The sequence below is a fragment of the Triturus cristatus genome, chromosome 6, assembly GCF_964204655.1.
Source record: "Triturus cristatus chromosome 6, aTriCri1.1, whole genome shotgun sequence".
Lineage (NCBI taxonomy): Eukaryota > Metazoa > Chordata > Amphibia > Caudata > Salamandridae > Triturus > Triturus cristatus.
In genome coordinates, this window is record NC_140589.1 from 858,307,681 (window position 1) to 858,323,039 (window position 15,359).

Below are 15,359 nucleotides of genomic sequence, written 5' to 3' on the forward strand. Positions count from 1 at the left end.
AAGTTCTGCACTCTTCAGTATATATAGTTTTCAATGCCATCATCACCAGTCTGAGACGTTATTTGTGATGCCATCTGTTCTAAGGTTGACTGCTTGAATCTGCCTGAGTAAGATTTGGAGGCTGCCCCAGAAGTCGCTGAAGTCTCGCCTCGCTGTGATGGCCCACCAAGGTCTGTTGCAGCTGACGTTGATCTCTCCCAATCCTGCTGGATCTGTAATTTGGACGTTTTGTAGCTATCACCTCTGTTCATGCAGGATGCTCACCTCTTATGTTGGCTTTTGTGTGGCTGTAATGCTGCCGCTCATCTGTCCTGGGTTTTATCCACACCCTGAACGCCTGAGGTACAGCGAAGAAGAATGATTTGTCCTCTGATACGACCTTCAGCTTAGCTAGAAATAGTAGACCGTTTTTCCCATTCATTTCCCTGTGCCTGAATTTTACCTCCAGGAAGAATGCTCACTGTCATTAATTTGGCGTTGTCGTTGGCCAGCCCACCGCTCTCTCTGTTCCACAGATTATTGCACCATGATGCCTGAGGTTCAAAAGCCGGGCTACAATCAGCCTCGGTGGAGCGCTGAACAAAGATGCTGAGCCGCGACTCTATAGACTCTCTCTACACCTCACACCTAGATGCAAATGCAAAGGAAGGGATACAGCTAGTTATTGCTTCACAAGTACTTAAGAGAGGCATGGTTTTGACTTTGTTCAGACCCTGTATATAACAGATATGCATGCACTGTGAGATTGTCGAATATGTTGGCCTGTCCGAGTGTTTACACAATTAACAATTCAAATGCCACTATTTTATTTATTTATTTTATAGCGCTACTCATCCCAATGCAGAGTGTCAGTGTACTTTACATCATGTGTACACATTATACATTAACAATTAATCATGTAAGTGTGTAAATCAATGTACAGGGTGTGTTACATAAGACAGTGAGGGTTACAAGATATAGGAGTCACATGTCCTTTATAGCTCACGGTACTATATAAGAGGGATTAAACGTATGAATAGCAAGTAACAGAGTAACCCACTTACCTATCTACATAAAATTTAAAAAACTGTCAACTGCATGTTACATTATGTGCTTAGCAGGAGATACATTAACACTCACTGCTATTTTGATTCAAAACCGGGACTATAAAAAACATAAATATATCCAGCAAATGTGTTAACCTCTAGACTTATATCACCATAATTATTATTCTATGAAATTTACTGTGCACACAAAGATCTCTGCAGTAGGTGTCATAATCCCATAAAATATTTTAAAATGCAGACTTTGCAACCAATTGAGCATAACAGATTTACTGACACAATTCTCCTTGTTGCCAATTTCTTTGTGGCAGAGTTCTTAAAAACATAAATGTATAAGTTGATACTCAGATTTTGTGTTAGGCTTGCCTCACTTTTTTGATACAACCCCAAAGCAAAATATAATTAGTCAAATCTTAAAATGTACTTAAATGCACACATGACAGACCTCCTAAACATATGTGTGAGGTCTTAAGATCTGATGCCACCCCTTGTGATGTCACTTCTTATGAGCTCAAGGGATGTGATGCCACTGTTATGTTGTGGGAGACAGTGGAACAGTCCACGTCTCAAATGGTGTTAGGGTGTGGTCCTGTTAGACCACCACCCCCCTGTGAAAGTGCAGGAATGGGTTTGGCTCGACCTACGCCGAGACCACATATAGAATGTAATAAAAGCCCAGGGCTCTGGGCGTGGCTCAGTTCAGAGCTGGCCACTAAGCAAACTACGTCTCCCGGCACCATTATTGTGTTAAGCCTAGGCCTTAGCCACGATTTTAAAGCCACTTCCTGTGATGTCACACGCTGTGATGTCACACGCCATTATGTCCCTTGCATACTGCCTAACTTGGTTAGCCCCCCCACACTTATGTTTTTTAGGGCTAGTGCCCTGAAAGTACGATGCCAAGGTCAACAAATTCCAGGCGCCTTACTCGCAGTCGCAGCTGCTACAGCGGTGGCTGCGGGTAGCAGAGCAGCGGAGAATGGTCAAGGGCGGGGCGACCTGTTGCTTTGACGACCAAATAAAGACTGGAAGAGGGAGGGAAACGCGCAGGTGAAGGAGCGACGACTCTGCCTTCTCACAACTTCAGCACGAGGAACCGCTAACCCGAGGAACCTCTGGGATACCTTACCCACACCCCGCGACCCCTTCAGGTATGCCCGGGAAAGAGGGAGGGCTGCACAGATGCGTAAGGATGCTGCTGACAGAGTCACAGGGCAGACGTGTCACACCATCATCCTGCATTCATGGGAGGAGCCTCGGGAGGGTGCCAAGGAGTCCCATGTAGTATGCGTGACAAAGTGAAAATGTAAGACAACACACAACCTGATGAATAGCGCGCGCCCTTGATAGTGCGCGGTGGTGCGGCCAGGAGAGGGCTCTACGTAACCGGGTATTTCTGACTTCATATTTTCAGACAATGCTTTCCGCTCGCTGCGGGTGTCTTCCACCGCCCCTGTTGCTGGAGCGCTGCTTCTTGTTGTGGTTTCACGCTCTGCCCTTCTCTTTCAAATGGCACCGTTGGAGAGCCCCAGGGAGTTTCGTCTTTGAGGTTTCAGCCGGTCCCAGGCGCACATGTCTTGAAAGTCGTGTTCTCAGTTAGGATTCCACTGATTCTAAATGACAGAATCAGAGCTCCATTTGTAAATAATGTTTTATGTGAGGATTTATGTGTTGGTGTCTGTGCCTTCTTCATCTGTTTTCGATTAATTCTGATTTTACTTAATTCTTTTTCTGGCTTTGTTGAGGAATCATACTGATTTTTACCCATTCAAAATATTAAGGATGGCTATTTTAGGTTCAATTAAAGAATGTTATTTTAACAAATTTTGCCAGAGTACCCTGTGCGTGCTCAGAGTTTGGTGGGCAGGGGATCACTTGGCCATGCCAGCGCGTCACCAGTTTGAGTCACTGAAGGAATTACCCGAGACCATAACACATTCTAACAAAGTCGATTTTAATTCCTTCCTGAAACGTTTTGGTTTGGGATTCAACCCTCAGACCCTCAAGGGGAGTGTTCCGTAATCTAGTCTAATGGAATGATTCTCCGCTAAAGATTTTCTGCTGCACCATGTTTAGCCAGCTTTAGCACATCCTATTTAAGAGCAGGGGCAACTGGTGAACTTTCAAACAGGTAGCACTTAAATGTCTTCGAAAAATGGTGTAGAATAAATACAGTGATGCACCAACAGATAAATATTAAAAAATTGGAGCCAAATTGTAAATCATACACAGTAATGTAAGAGCATTCATGGGCTGTCCTCGTGAACTCCATGTCCTGCTGACAGCCTAGCTGCCCTAGACGTTTTTGGTGGAGATCATCCCGAAGAAACTTTTGAAATTAAAAAATAATGCATTTAATAGCATATGTTCCAGCATATAGTCCAAAGGTAATAAAGGTAATTGGCTAAAAGGCGATTATTTTACCGAAAGTTTTGAATAGGTACTTATGACATATTACAATCCATCTTGGTCTAATGAGCTAATAAGATCTTCCCGGTGTGTCGTGAGTCCTTGGAAGACCTTCCTTCTCAAAACTAATTTGTAAACAATGGAATCAACCAATGATTCAGTTACTTACCAGTCATTTTTATCACTCTGAATACCATTTTTCTCGCACTAATACTTACTTCTATGAGATGTCCAACGAATTTGAAGGTTCAAAGAAAAATTTACTCCCGTCTCCAAATCCCTCACGCTATACTGGTGAGAAAGAGGTGAGAAACAGGGTCGGGGCCCAAAACACTTCCTGTACATCCCAAGCTACGAAAAGGGGATTAAGGTTGTGCAATGGCTACTTTGAAAGTGTTACAAAAGGGGCTGGTGATGGACGGAGCATCAGAACCAATCAAACACTCACACCCAGTCAACATATCTGGGTTTGATCCATCACCATTCTTTAGCCCACTCTGCCACCCCAGTTCAGACATGGCCATATGCAAATCAGTCTGACCCTGTGCCTCATGGGAACAGTCCAGCCCGAACTGCCAAGCCATGCCTTCCCTGGACCGGAAACAAGCTTCCTAGGACCGGTTTCTGGCATTTCAGCCGTCTTCAGCCAGGCTTGCTTGAATCCAGTGGCAAAGTGAGCAAGGGACTCACGTCTGAGCATACCCTGCCAACTTATGGCGAACAAAGCGGTACAAAAGGGGGTGGTGATGGACGGAGCATCAGAACCAATCAAACACTCACACCCAGTCAACATATCTGGGTTTGATCCATCACCGTTCTTTAGCCCACTCTGCCACCCCAATTCAGACATGGCCATATGCAAATCAGTCTGACCCTGTGCCTCATGGGAACAGTCCGCCCTAAGTGGGATGGGTATTCCCAGACGTGGGACCCGTGCTCACTACGCCACTGGAGTCAAGCTATCCTGGCTGATGACAGCTGATAGCCAGCAACCGGTCCTAGGATGCTTGATTCCGGTCCAGGGAAGACATGGCTTGGCAGTTCGGGCTGGACTGTTCCCATGAGGCACAGGGTCAAGACTGATTTGCATATGGCCATGTCTAAACTGGGGTGGCGTAGTGGGCAAAAGAACGATGGATTTAACCCAGATCTCTTGACTGGGGGAGAATGTCTGCACTGTCAGCATTCCGTCCATCAATTGTTTGTTGTAACGCTTTTCGCCCTAAGTGGGATGGGTATTCCCAGACGTGGGACCCGTGCTCACTACGCCACTGGAGTCAAGCTATCCTGGCTGATGACGGCTGATAGCCAGAAACCGGTCCTTGGATGCTTGATTCCGGTCCAGGGAAGACATGGCTTGGCAGTTCGGGCTGGACTGTTCCCATGAGGCACAGGGTCAAGACTGATTTGCATATGGCCATGTCTAAACTGGGGTGGCGTAGTGGGCAAAAGAACGATGGATTTAACCCAGATCTCTTGACTGGGGGAGAATGTCTGCACTGTCAGCATTCCGTCCATCAATTGTTTGTTGTAACGCTTTTCGCCCTAAGTGGGATGGGTATTCCCAGACGTGGGACCCGTGCTCACTACGCCACTGGAGTCAAGCTATCCTGGCTGATGACGGCTGATAGCCAGAAACCGGTCCTAGGATGCTTGATTCCGGTCCAGGGAAGACATGGCTTGGCAGTTCGGGCTGGACTGTTCCCATGAGGCACAGGGTCAAGACTGATTTGCATATGGCCATGTCTAAACTGGGGTGGCGTAGTGGGCAAAAGAACGATGGATTTAACCCAGATCTCTTGACTGGGGGAGAATGTCTGCACTGTCAGCATTCCGTCCATCAATTGTTTGTTGTAACGCTTTTCGCCCTAAGTGGGATGGGTATTCCCAGACGTGGGACCCGTGCTCACTACGCCACTGGAGTCAAGCTATCCTGGCTGATGACGGCTGATAGCCAGAAACCGGTCCTAGGATGCTTGATTCCGGTCCAGGGAAGACATGGCTTGGCAGTTCGGGCTGGACTGTTCCCATGAGGCACAGGGTCAAGACTGATTTGCATATGGCCATGTCTAAACTGGGGTGGCGTAGTGGGCAAAAGAACGATGGATTTAACCCAGATCTCTTGACTGGGGGAGAATGTCTGCACTGTCAGCATTCCGTCCATCAATTGTTTGTTGTAATACTTTGAAAGTGTGCCATAGGTATTGATATGAGAAAAGAGGGTATTCGAAGTAATGAAGATTACTGGTAAGTAAATGAATCATTACCTTTCTCAGACCAGTTTCTCATACCACTACTTGCTTCTATGAGGATATACTATAGTTGAATAAGAACAACCTGAATCATAATAAACCAGGCAAAATCTTGGCTCATGCAAACAAAAACTGTTTATTGTAAGCCAAATGATTAACAAACTATTCAAGACCTTGCAGCAACCAAAATTCTAGCGCCAAAGTCCAAGGAATCCACTCTTTCGACATCCAGGCTGTAATAAGAGTCGAAAGTAAATGGAGTCGCACAAATGGCTGCTTTACAAATGTCCAAGACAGAAGCTCCATCAGCCTCAGCTCAGGAGGCTACCATTCCTCGAGTGGATCTTCCCTGAATTCCATCCAGCACCTGCACATCCAGTGAAGTATAAGCAATAGAAATCAATGGTCTAATCCATCTACTCAAAGTAGGAGTAGAAGCCTTTTCTCCATGACGGAGAACACCAAATAAATAAGTAAATTCGTGCGTTGTTTAAAATCCAGATTTTTATACTCTGTAGAAATAGATTCTGACCACCCTCAACCCATCCAAGATGTGTAAGTCCTCTTCTCAGAAGTGGAGTGTGCTGGAAAAAAGAGGGCAATGATATTTCCAGTTGTTAATGAAAGCAGGAAAAAACCTTAGGGAGAAAACCATCCCTAACTTAAGAACTTTTCTATTGGGAAAAATATCTCAAATAAGGAGGCCTGATAGATAATGATCCTAATTCACCAAGACTGCAAGCAGATGTTATAGCCACCAACAAGAACACTTTCAAAGACAAGTGTTTCAAATCAACACTCTCTAAGGGCTCAAAGTTTGCAAGCTTTAAGGACCAAGAGTAAGTGCCAAGAAAGGCCAAAAGGAGGCTACCAGAATTAGGTTTACCTTCTTGTTCTGCAGTCTGACCGAACGTTTGGGTGTCAAGGGAAAGGGAGGGAAGGCATACAATAGAAGAGGAGACCAAGGGTGGGTGAGAGCATCTCCCCCAGCAACCTGGATCTGGGAACCCGGACAGAAACATTGGCAAAAGAGTATTCTTTGAGATGGCGAAAATATTTATCTGAGGAGTGCCGAACCTTTGACATAACTGGTTGAAAATACAGGGATCTAGGCAGAAGTCGTGGGAAAGAGGAAAGACACTGCTCAATCTGTCCACTAGAACATTGTCCTTCTCTTGAATGTAAATTGCAGAGAGGGACAGTAAATGAGTGTCTGCCCAACTGACTATCTGAAAGGCAGGTTTGGCACAATTCTGGGACCCTGTTCTAGACTTTGTTTATATATGATTTAGTGACTGTGTTGTCAGTCCTTACTAAAACAACTTGATTTAACCGCAAATGAGAGAAGTGAAGCAGAGCAACATACACCAATTCAACTCTCTCCAATCTGAGGAATGAATCATTTCTTCCGGAAGCCACTTCTGAACTGAGAGATTGCCTCAAGTTGCATCCCACCGCAATCTATTTTCTAGATCCGGGGAGAAGGTAGGGATAAGGGGAACCCCTTGCTAAGTTCAAAGGCTTCAACCACCACTGCATCATTTGCCAAATCTCTGTAGTTACAGACACAATTTTCTCCAAGGTTTTAGATCCCGGATTGCATTATGACAGGAGATGCTGATCCAGAGAACCCAGATCTATTTGAGCTCAGGCACCAGTAACACAAAGGAAGCCTGGAAAGAAAATAAGAATTATATAATATAGAAAAAAGAGAAAGCAATAGGGAAATAAGAATTGTTTTCTTCTAGAAATAAAATATCATACCATGTGATCCTGAAGGCAGAGCTAAATCATAAGGGACACTGTTCCCAGTGAAGGGTGCGGTGTGTCACCCAGTCTGAAAGAGGAGATAAAGTCTAGAGTAGAGGAGATGTAGAGAAAGAGGGTGAAAAAGAGAGAGAGACAGAGGTTCATTCCCAGTATCAAGGAACCAATCCCGAAGGGGAGGGCCAGGTCTTGCCTCTTAGTGGCCCTCACACACCCCGAAGGATGTCATGCTTCATCATCGGGCTTTTTTTGCTCCTCGTCGGGCCGGCGCTGCAATGCCCGACAGGCCCCCGAAGGGTCTCTTTGACGGAGATCTTTTTAAGAGAAAAGCCGTTAGGTGAGTGTGAGTGTGTGGGGTGGATCCAGTGAAAATAATGGTGAGGTACGTGCAGAGGTGAATAAAATTACCTAGGGGTTTCCACTGATAGGCTCTTTAATCGTGTGGTACTCCTGGTAGGTTAAAAACCAGAAGGTTAGTGAGTTACAATGAGGCCTAATGTGCCAGTGTAACTAAACACAAGGTCGACATGTTTCATGCTATGTTTGTCCAAATCTATGAGTTTTATCTGAGTTAGAAGAATACATTGTGAAGGGAAATGAAGAAGTCAGTCATCCAGGTACGGGTGGACCTAAATGCCCAGCCTGTGGAGGTATTCTACTACTGAAGCTAGCACTTTAGTGAAAACCCTCGGAGAGGCTGAGATACTAAAAGGAAGTATCTTGAATTGCCATGATGACCCTCCACACAGAAGTTGGGGTATTGTTGGTGCTGAGAATAAATCAGAGTGTGAAGGTATGCATCCCTTAAGTCCAAAGCCGCCATCCACTCTCCTGGACATATGAGAGAAACTATCCCACGAATAGTATCCTACTTGAAACATGTCTTGATTAGAAACATATTCTGTCTCTTTAAGTTGATTATCAATCTGATCTTTTCCAATGCCTTCTGGAACAGAAAAACTGTGGAATAGAAGCTCTTCCCCTTTTGGTCCTATGGCACCGCTGCGATTGTCTTTTTCTGCACCAGCTCTAAAATCACCTGTGCGAAGCCGACCTTTTGCCACATCCCCTAGGAACGAAGAATGAACTGGACCTGAATGAACAGGAGTGATCGAGAGGTCCAAAGCATAGCCTCTTTCTATGATTCGTTACGATACATGCATCAGGAACATTTTGTTGCCACTTCCAGAGAAAAAAAAGAAAGGCGTCCTCCCACTGGGAACTCGGCATAGTCAGGAATGCTTCTTCGGCTTCACAGAAGGGGGAGTCTGAAACTTTTACTACAAATAGGTCACCCCTAAGGTAGGCCCTAGGTAGCCCTATGAGCAGGGTGCTATGTAGGTAAAAGGTAGGATATGTGCCATCATTGTGTGGCATGTCCTGGTAGTGGCAAACCAACTATTTTGTTTTTCCCTACTGTTAGTGCTGCTCCTGTCATGGGCTTGCATTGGGAATTCCCGGATATGTTTTTTAGTTTTAACTTCTGATCTTAAAGGAGTAGCATTGCCATGTTAGGTATGTTTGGAATAGTGGTAATAAATCCTGCTTATTAGTGTAAGCAGATTTTTCATTAATATGGTAGAAATACCACTTTTAGATCAACTTGAAATTTAATGCAAATTGCAATAGTCACCATGTAATTTATGTCATTAAATGTCCTTGTGATTTGTATTACGTTGGAAAAATTGAAAGGGTACTTCGTACGCGGATTACTGAACACAAAAGTCGAATTCGGACAAAAACCATCAGCTCTCCGCTAGCACAACATTGGCTAGCTGCTAAACATACCATTGCTCAGCTCAAATTTGGGGTTCTTGAAACTGTTGAAGCCATTCCAGGTAGAAATATGTCAAAAATTCTATCACAGCGTGAGTCTCACTGGATTTGGTTTATGCAATCATTGTCCCCCAAGGGGTTGAATGACAAATTTGAATTATCCTGATTTTTATAAAAAATTGTGCCACTTCTGTTTTTTACAAAATCTTATTATTCTTGTTTATTATGCATCTCTCTGCTTGGTGCTCTATTAAGACAGGCTCATTATGATTGTGCTTATTCAGGTTGCTTTATCTATTGTACCGTATTTTTATTCCTTTGATTATATTAGCTGCTCTCAACTAATCAATTTGTGCTATGATGGTTTCATTTCCCTTTTTCACATTTCACTTCCCATTTTGTGGTGTTACGTTAATTGTAGCTCTCACCAGGGTGTACTCCATTTCATTATGGCTGCCACTCTAGTCTCTACTTTTTCAACTCTTTTCTTTTCACCAAGTCCTACCTTCATTTCCACACTCCTCGCACTGGTAAGCTTATACACGTACCGGCTCGCCCCTCACGCGTGTGTGAGCCGGCGTTTGTTCAAGCAGCGGAAGTTTGTTTTTTCTGGGTAAGCTCTTAAGCTGAACGTTTAATTTTTTCGATTAACTTTTCGACTGGCTTCCAAGCACAGATTTATTGATAACGTCCAGCGTTCAACGTGTAGTTCATGATCGTTCATGCCCACATTTCTACCCATGATGGGTTTCTTGATTTCTTTTTCACAGACGTTTTCCATACTTTGCTTACTGGCTTCATGCGCGTTTGCGCAAGGAATTGTGGTAAGGCTCGTTGTTTTGTTGGCTCACAGACTTTCTTCATCGGCCGAGATATATTTTTTAAATTTCGCTAGTGTCCTTCGTTAATTCCTTCAGGATATTTAACCTGCTCGGCGTTGGTTTTATGTTGATTTGGGGTAGAGGTCCCGTTCTCTAACCGTTTGAGGTATGATACTTTTTTGGATGTATTTTCACTACTTCAGTCGTTTGGGATGGTGGCACGATTGTTTATGTTGTCAATAAACTTTGGCGACGACTGGATTTTCACCTTTCAGTATTGCACCGATGTTTTCACTTTTTTACTTTTCTTCCTTTTTCTTTGATTAAGGTTGAGACTGCTAGTTAATCATTTTGTCTTGCCCTCCTAAGAGCCAGAATGTCTAAATTCATGTTATGATTTAGAATGTATACAAACTGCCATTGTTATCTTCCACAGATTCCCCTGACGAAGGGCTGATTTGGAAAGCCCGAAATGCATTGGGAGATTTGAAATTAGGCTGGTTTTTCTAATCATAATCTGTATAATTTGTGATTTCTACAAACAATATCCACATTGACATTCTTCAGCAATAAAGAAGAATTATTTGGAATCATCAACTGATATGGACTTGACATTCTTGATTTATTAAAAACTTTGTGGATTATTGTTGATTCAATGCATTTTAACAATTGTGGATTATTACTGCATACTTATTGATGATGTTATGTACACTGGCTAGTGTATTAAAGTAGTGCATCGGGTTTTCCCAGACACACCTCTGGGCATTTAATTTTCACTTTTTGTAAGTGGGCATTTCACTGTGCTTATGACTCTTGTGTTTTGCAACCTGACTTCAATCCACGTCTAGGGCTGAGTGACAGCTGGGCTTTGTGCATACTTTCCAGACAGTCATCACACAGGAGGGTTTGGGTGTAACAGGGTTGCATTTGCATTCATATGCATACTGAATGGTCTTCCTGGACTGGGAGAGAGGGAGGTGGGACACACTAACATTTGTATTGGCTGGGCCTTACCCTCACACAAAGGGCTTGTTTACCCACTAATGATATCTGGAGCCTGGGCTGGGATTGAATGGTTGTGTTGTCCACTTCTAAGATATATTTTGAAGTTACCTCCACATCAAAGACATTTTGAGTATAGATACAGGGGCTTTGACTCCATGATTTTTGACACTGCATGGGGCTTGTAACCAGACGCTGCTGGCTCTACATACTGTACCAGAAAGGACTGCTGTACTGCCACGAGGAAACTGCCATTAGGACTACCTACTTTGTTGTGCTGGCCTGCTGCCCGTGGGGCTGATGGAGGGACTGCCACTCTGCTAAGGACCTTTATGTGCTGGACTTCCTGCCTGACGCTCCCGGTGTGCCTACCAAGTGCTCTCCGAGGAGTTCAGCACATGTTGAGCACTGTGTACTGCTCTTGGCTTTCCTATGTGACTAGGATCATTTCTGGAACCGTTCTGTGGGCTCCCAGCTCACCACCTTGGAGATCCTGAAACTCCTGTTCTAGGAAACCATTTTGCTAGGCTCAGTGCGCTGATGTCATATAAAAGCAGAGGGCTTTTTCAGGAGCTGTGAAACCGGCAGTGTAGCGTATGGCAAGCACTGCTCATGACCTGAAGGAGCTACTTGGTGAACTCTGTAACCCCTGGAAAGGGCACAGGTGCCTCAGACGTTAGGCAGCACCATTCAACTTGGGTCCTGCACCAGAGCTGCACTCAGGACTGGCATGTCTCTAGTTTTGTTTCACTCGGCCAAGCATGGATTAAGCCACAGTCCATGGCAAAAGCATTGCCGCACCATTGGCCTGGAAATCCTAAATTAAGCCACCTTAAGAGTGTGTGCCAAGCGGGGAGAGCAACACGAAGCCTGACAGCTGCGCTGTGCGTCCGCTGGCAGTGGCTTGCAAGCATTTTCCTGGCAGGAGGAGACTCCGGGAGGTCTCCCCACTGCGGGCTGCTCCCTGTGTCCTGCCTTTCATGAAGCAGCCACCCCAAAGAGGGCCTGGACCCACTGCAAGTTCAGAGCTGCTTGTGGGGTTGGAGGGTCTTACATTTGTTTTGGCAGCTGCACCACACATCCGTGGGCAGCTACCTTTCACTGTTTGCTACTCAGGGTACCCAGCGAAGTCTGCCCGCCGAATACTGCAGCCTGTATGCCCCCCGGCCCCAACCTGTGTTTGCACTTACCTTGAAGGCACTTGTTTTCATTGGGGGCAAGCCCAGGATAAGTCCTCGATGGAGGCTCCCTTGTAGGAAGATTGCCGCAATTAGGAATTTGCTAAAAATTGCCACATTACTTTTATTAGGCGTGCAGGTGTTTCTGCGGTCTATGATGCTTGTCTGTCTGATTTTTATTGAGTATTTACTATAAAGAGCCTAACAAGGGCCCAGATACTTCTGAGGCGTTTGATGGCAATACAGTGACTCATGTACTTTTTCATAACCTGATTTGCTTTCTCACACTCATGTGATGATTCATTTTTTCTTTATTTCATAACCTCTTGCATTTCATACCTTGATGTTCCCTAATGAGTTGTTTTTGCCTTGCATTGTCAGGATAACACGTTTTATTTCAGGATTTGCATTTGTATGCACAGTGATGGTATTTTCATGACGTGCATAACATATAAGTCTTTATCTTATTGCACTATCTGTGATGTTTCAACAATTTTCCTAGTTGGCAAAATTATTATTGTTTTATGTGGTCTATATTTATATGCAATACAGAAACTTAATTTTAAATAATAATGTGTGGAGTCTCTTTAGTGGCGTATTGTTAGACGGACCAGGAGGGTCGGCCGAGGACAAGGGGAGAGGTCTCCGGGGAGAGCCGTCTCCAGCGATCGTACAGACGAGTAACTTCCCCCCCCACAGATGTACACCACACAAGGATAAGATTTAACTTCTTTATAAGCGATTTCTTAAGGTACGATGGAATGGTACAAGGAGGTCTGGACTCAGGGGTCCCCTCGATTCTAGTCTCTTAGCTTGGGGAGAAGGGTAGCGGGACAGTCTGGTTACCAATCTGGTAGATGCGATGATGGATAGCTCACAATCCTCGAGCTCGGTGTTCGGGCTTGGACGGGCCGCGGCAGCGCCAGCAGGTCCCGGTGAAGGTGGTCGTTCCAACGGGCCGCGGCAGCGCCAGCAGGTCCCAGTGAAGGTGGTAGTTCCAACGGGCCGCGGCAGCGCCAGCAGGTCCCAGCGAAGATGGTAGTTCCAACGGGCCGCGGCAGCGCCAGCAGGTCCCAGCGAAGATGGTAGTTCCAACGGGCCGCGGCAGCGCCAGCAGGTCCCAGCGAAGATGGTAGTTCCAACGGGCCGCGGCAGTGCCAGCAGGTCCCAGCGAGGATGGAGGTTGCAGAAGGCCGCGGCAGCGCCAGCAGGCAGGACGATAGTTCACAAGGCAGGGCTACGGCAGCGCCGGTAGTCCGTCAAGGATGAGTTCTTCTCGGTGTCTCTCGACTCCAGGATACAACTGCCTTCCTGCTCTGGAGCTGCCCTAGTTATAGGTCTGGCGTCCTTTGAAGTCCGGACCCTCGCACTTGGAGGTCGGAAGGTCTGGGATGAGGGAGCCCAGACACCCAGCAGGGGGGTGGAGCCAGTGCCCGGGGGGTTGGAGGGTGATCGGCACCTGGCGGGGGAGAGCCACCGGCACTTCTTTCTCCCATTGACCTGCCAAGTGGTCCGTTCACCTCCTGGGTGGATGGTGGTGCCGGGATGTCGGGGCCTGGCCAGGCCCAGGGTTAGGGTCGAGCTGAGGCCAGGCGGCCTCGTGGTGCAGTGTCCAAGATGGCGGCTGGTCCGGCCGGGGGAGCCGGTAGTGGTTCGGCCCCATGATACCTGGATGTCCGGGGGCGGGAGTTCCGTCGGGAGACGGGGTGCGGGTTGTTTTCTGTGGGTACACCTGGGGGGCCGGGGCTTGGGCCCTGTCATGCGGGGAGGGAGCAAGCCCTTCATGTGGCCTGTCCAACATGCGTCCCCCCCAGCTGAAGGCGGGGAGAGTCACCCATCCTCTTGGGGACTCTCCTCGTCGAGGCGGAAAAAGCGTGACAGGCCATCTGCGTTGGCGTGGTCTTGGCCCGGTCGATGCTCCACAGTGAAGTCCATCCCCTGCAGGGAGATGGACCAGCGCAATAGTTTAGGGTTTTCCCCCCGCATCTGCATTAGCCACTGCAGGGGTCGATGGTCTGTTTGCACTCGGAAGTGGGTACCGAAGAGATAGGGCCGGAGCTTTTTGAGGGCCCACACCACTGCGAAGGCCTCCCTCTCGATTGTGCTCCAGCGTTGTTCTCGGGCCAGGAGGCGTCTGCTGATAAAGGCCACCGGTTGGTCAAGTCCCTCGGAGTTCAGCTGAGAGAGGACCGCCCCGATGCCATGGTCGGAGGCATCCGTTTGCACAATGAATTCCCGACTGTAATCGGGGGCCTGGAGCACAGGGGCGGTGCACAGGGCGGCTTTCAGCTTTTCGAAGGCCGCTTGACAGTCTGGGGTCCAGTTAACCTTTTTCGGGTGGTTCTTGGATGTGAGTCCCGTGAGGGGCCCCACAATGCTGCCATAGTCCCTCACGAACCGCCGGTAGTAGCCGGTGAGGCCCATGAAGGCTCGGACCTCGGTCTGCGTGACTGGGGGTTGCCAGGACTGGATGGCAGCGATTTTGAGCTGCAGAGGGGCCACCAGACCGCTTCCCACCTGGTGTCCGAGGTAGGTCACGGATCCCTGACCAATTTGGCACTTGCTTGCCTTGATTGTGAGGCCGGCCCGCTGGAGGGCCTGCAGGACCTCCCGGAGGTGGTGGAGGTGGTCAGACCAGTGGCGGCTGTACACAGCGATATCGTCCAGGTAGGCGGCGCTGAACTCCTCGAGCCCCGCCAAGACCTGGTTTACTAGTCGCTGAAAAGTAGCTGGGGCATTCTTCATGCCGAAGGGCATGACCTTGAAGTGGTAGTGGCCATCGGGGGTAGAAAAGGCGGACCGTTCTTGGGCCCGGGGTGTGAGACCGATCTGCCAGTAGCCCGCTGTCAGGTCGAAGATGCTGAGGTAGCGGGCAGCCCCCATGCGGTCGATCAATTCATCCGCTCGGGGGATGGGATGAGCGTCGGTCCTGGTGACAGCATTCAAGCCCCGATAGTCGATGCAGAATCGGAGTTCAGGAGTGGCGCCGGGGGCAGCAGCTTTGGGGACCAGCACGACCGGGCTGGCCCAGGGGCTATCCGAGGGCTCGATGACCCCGAGCTTGAGCATCTTGGATACTTCCTCTTGGATACAGGCCCGCACCCGATCTGG

General features: G+C 47.4%; 1 protein-coding gene across 1 annotated transcript in view; it reads left to right on the forward strand.

Annotated features, from left to right (window-relative positions):
- Nucleotides 1-2,062: 2,062 nt before the first annotated feature.
- LOC146817966 (uncharacterized) overlaps nt 2,063-15,359 on the forward strand; it is a 737,869-nt gene continuing 724,572 nt past the window's right edge. The window contains exon 1 of the mRNA XM_085611444.1: nt 2,063-2,194. The gene's annotated coding sequence lies outside the window, so the exon portion shown is untranslated. The remainder of the gene's footprint in view (nt 2,195-15,359) is intronic.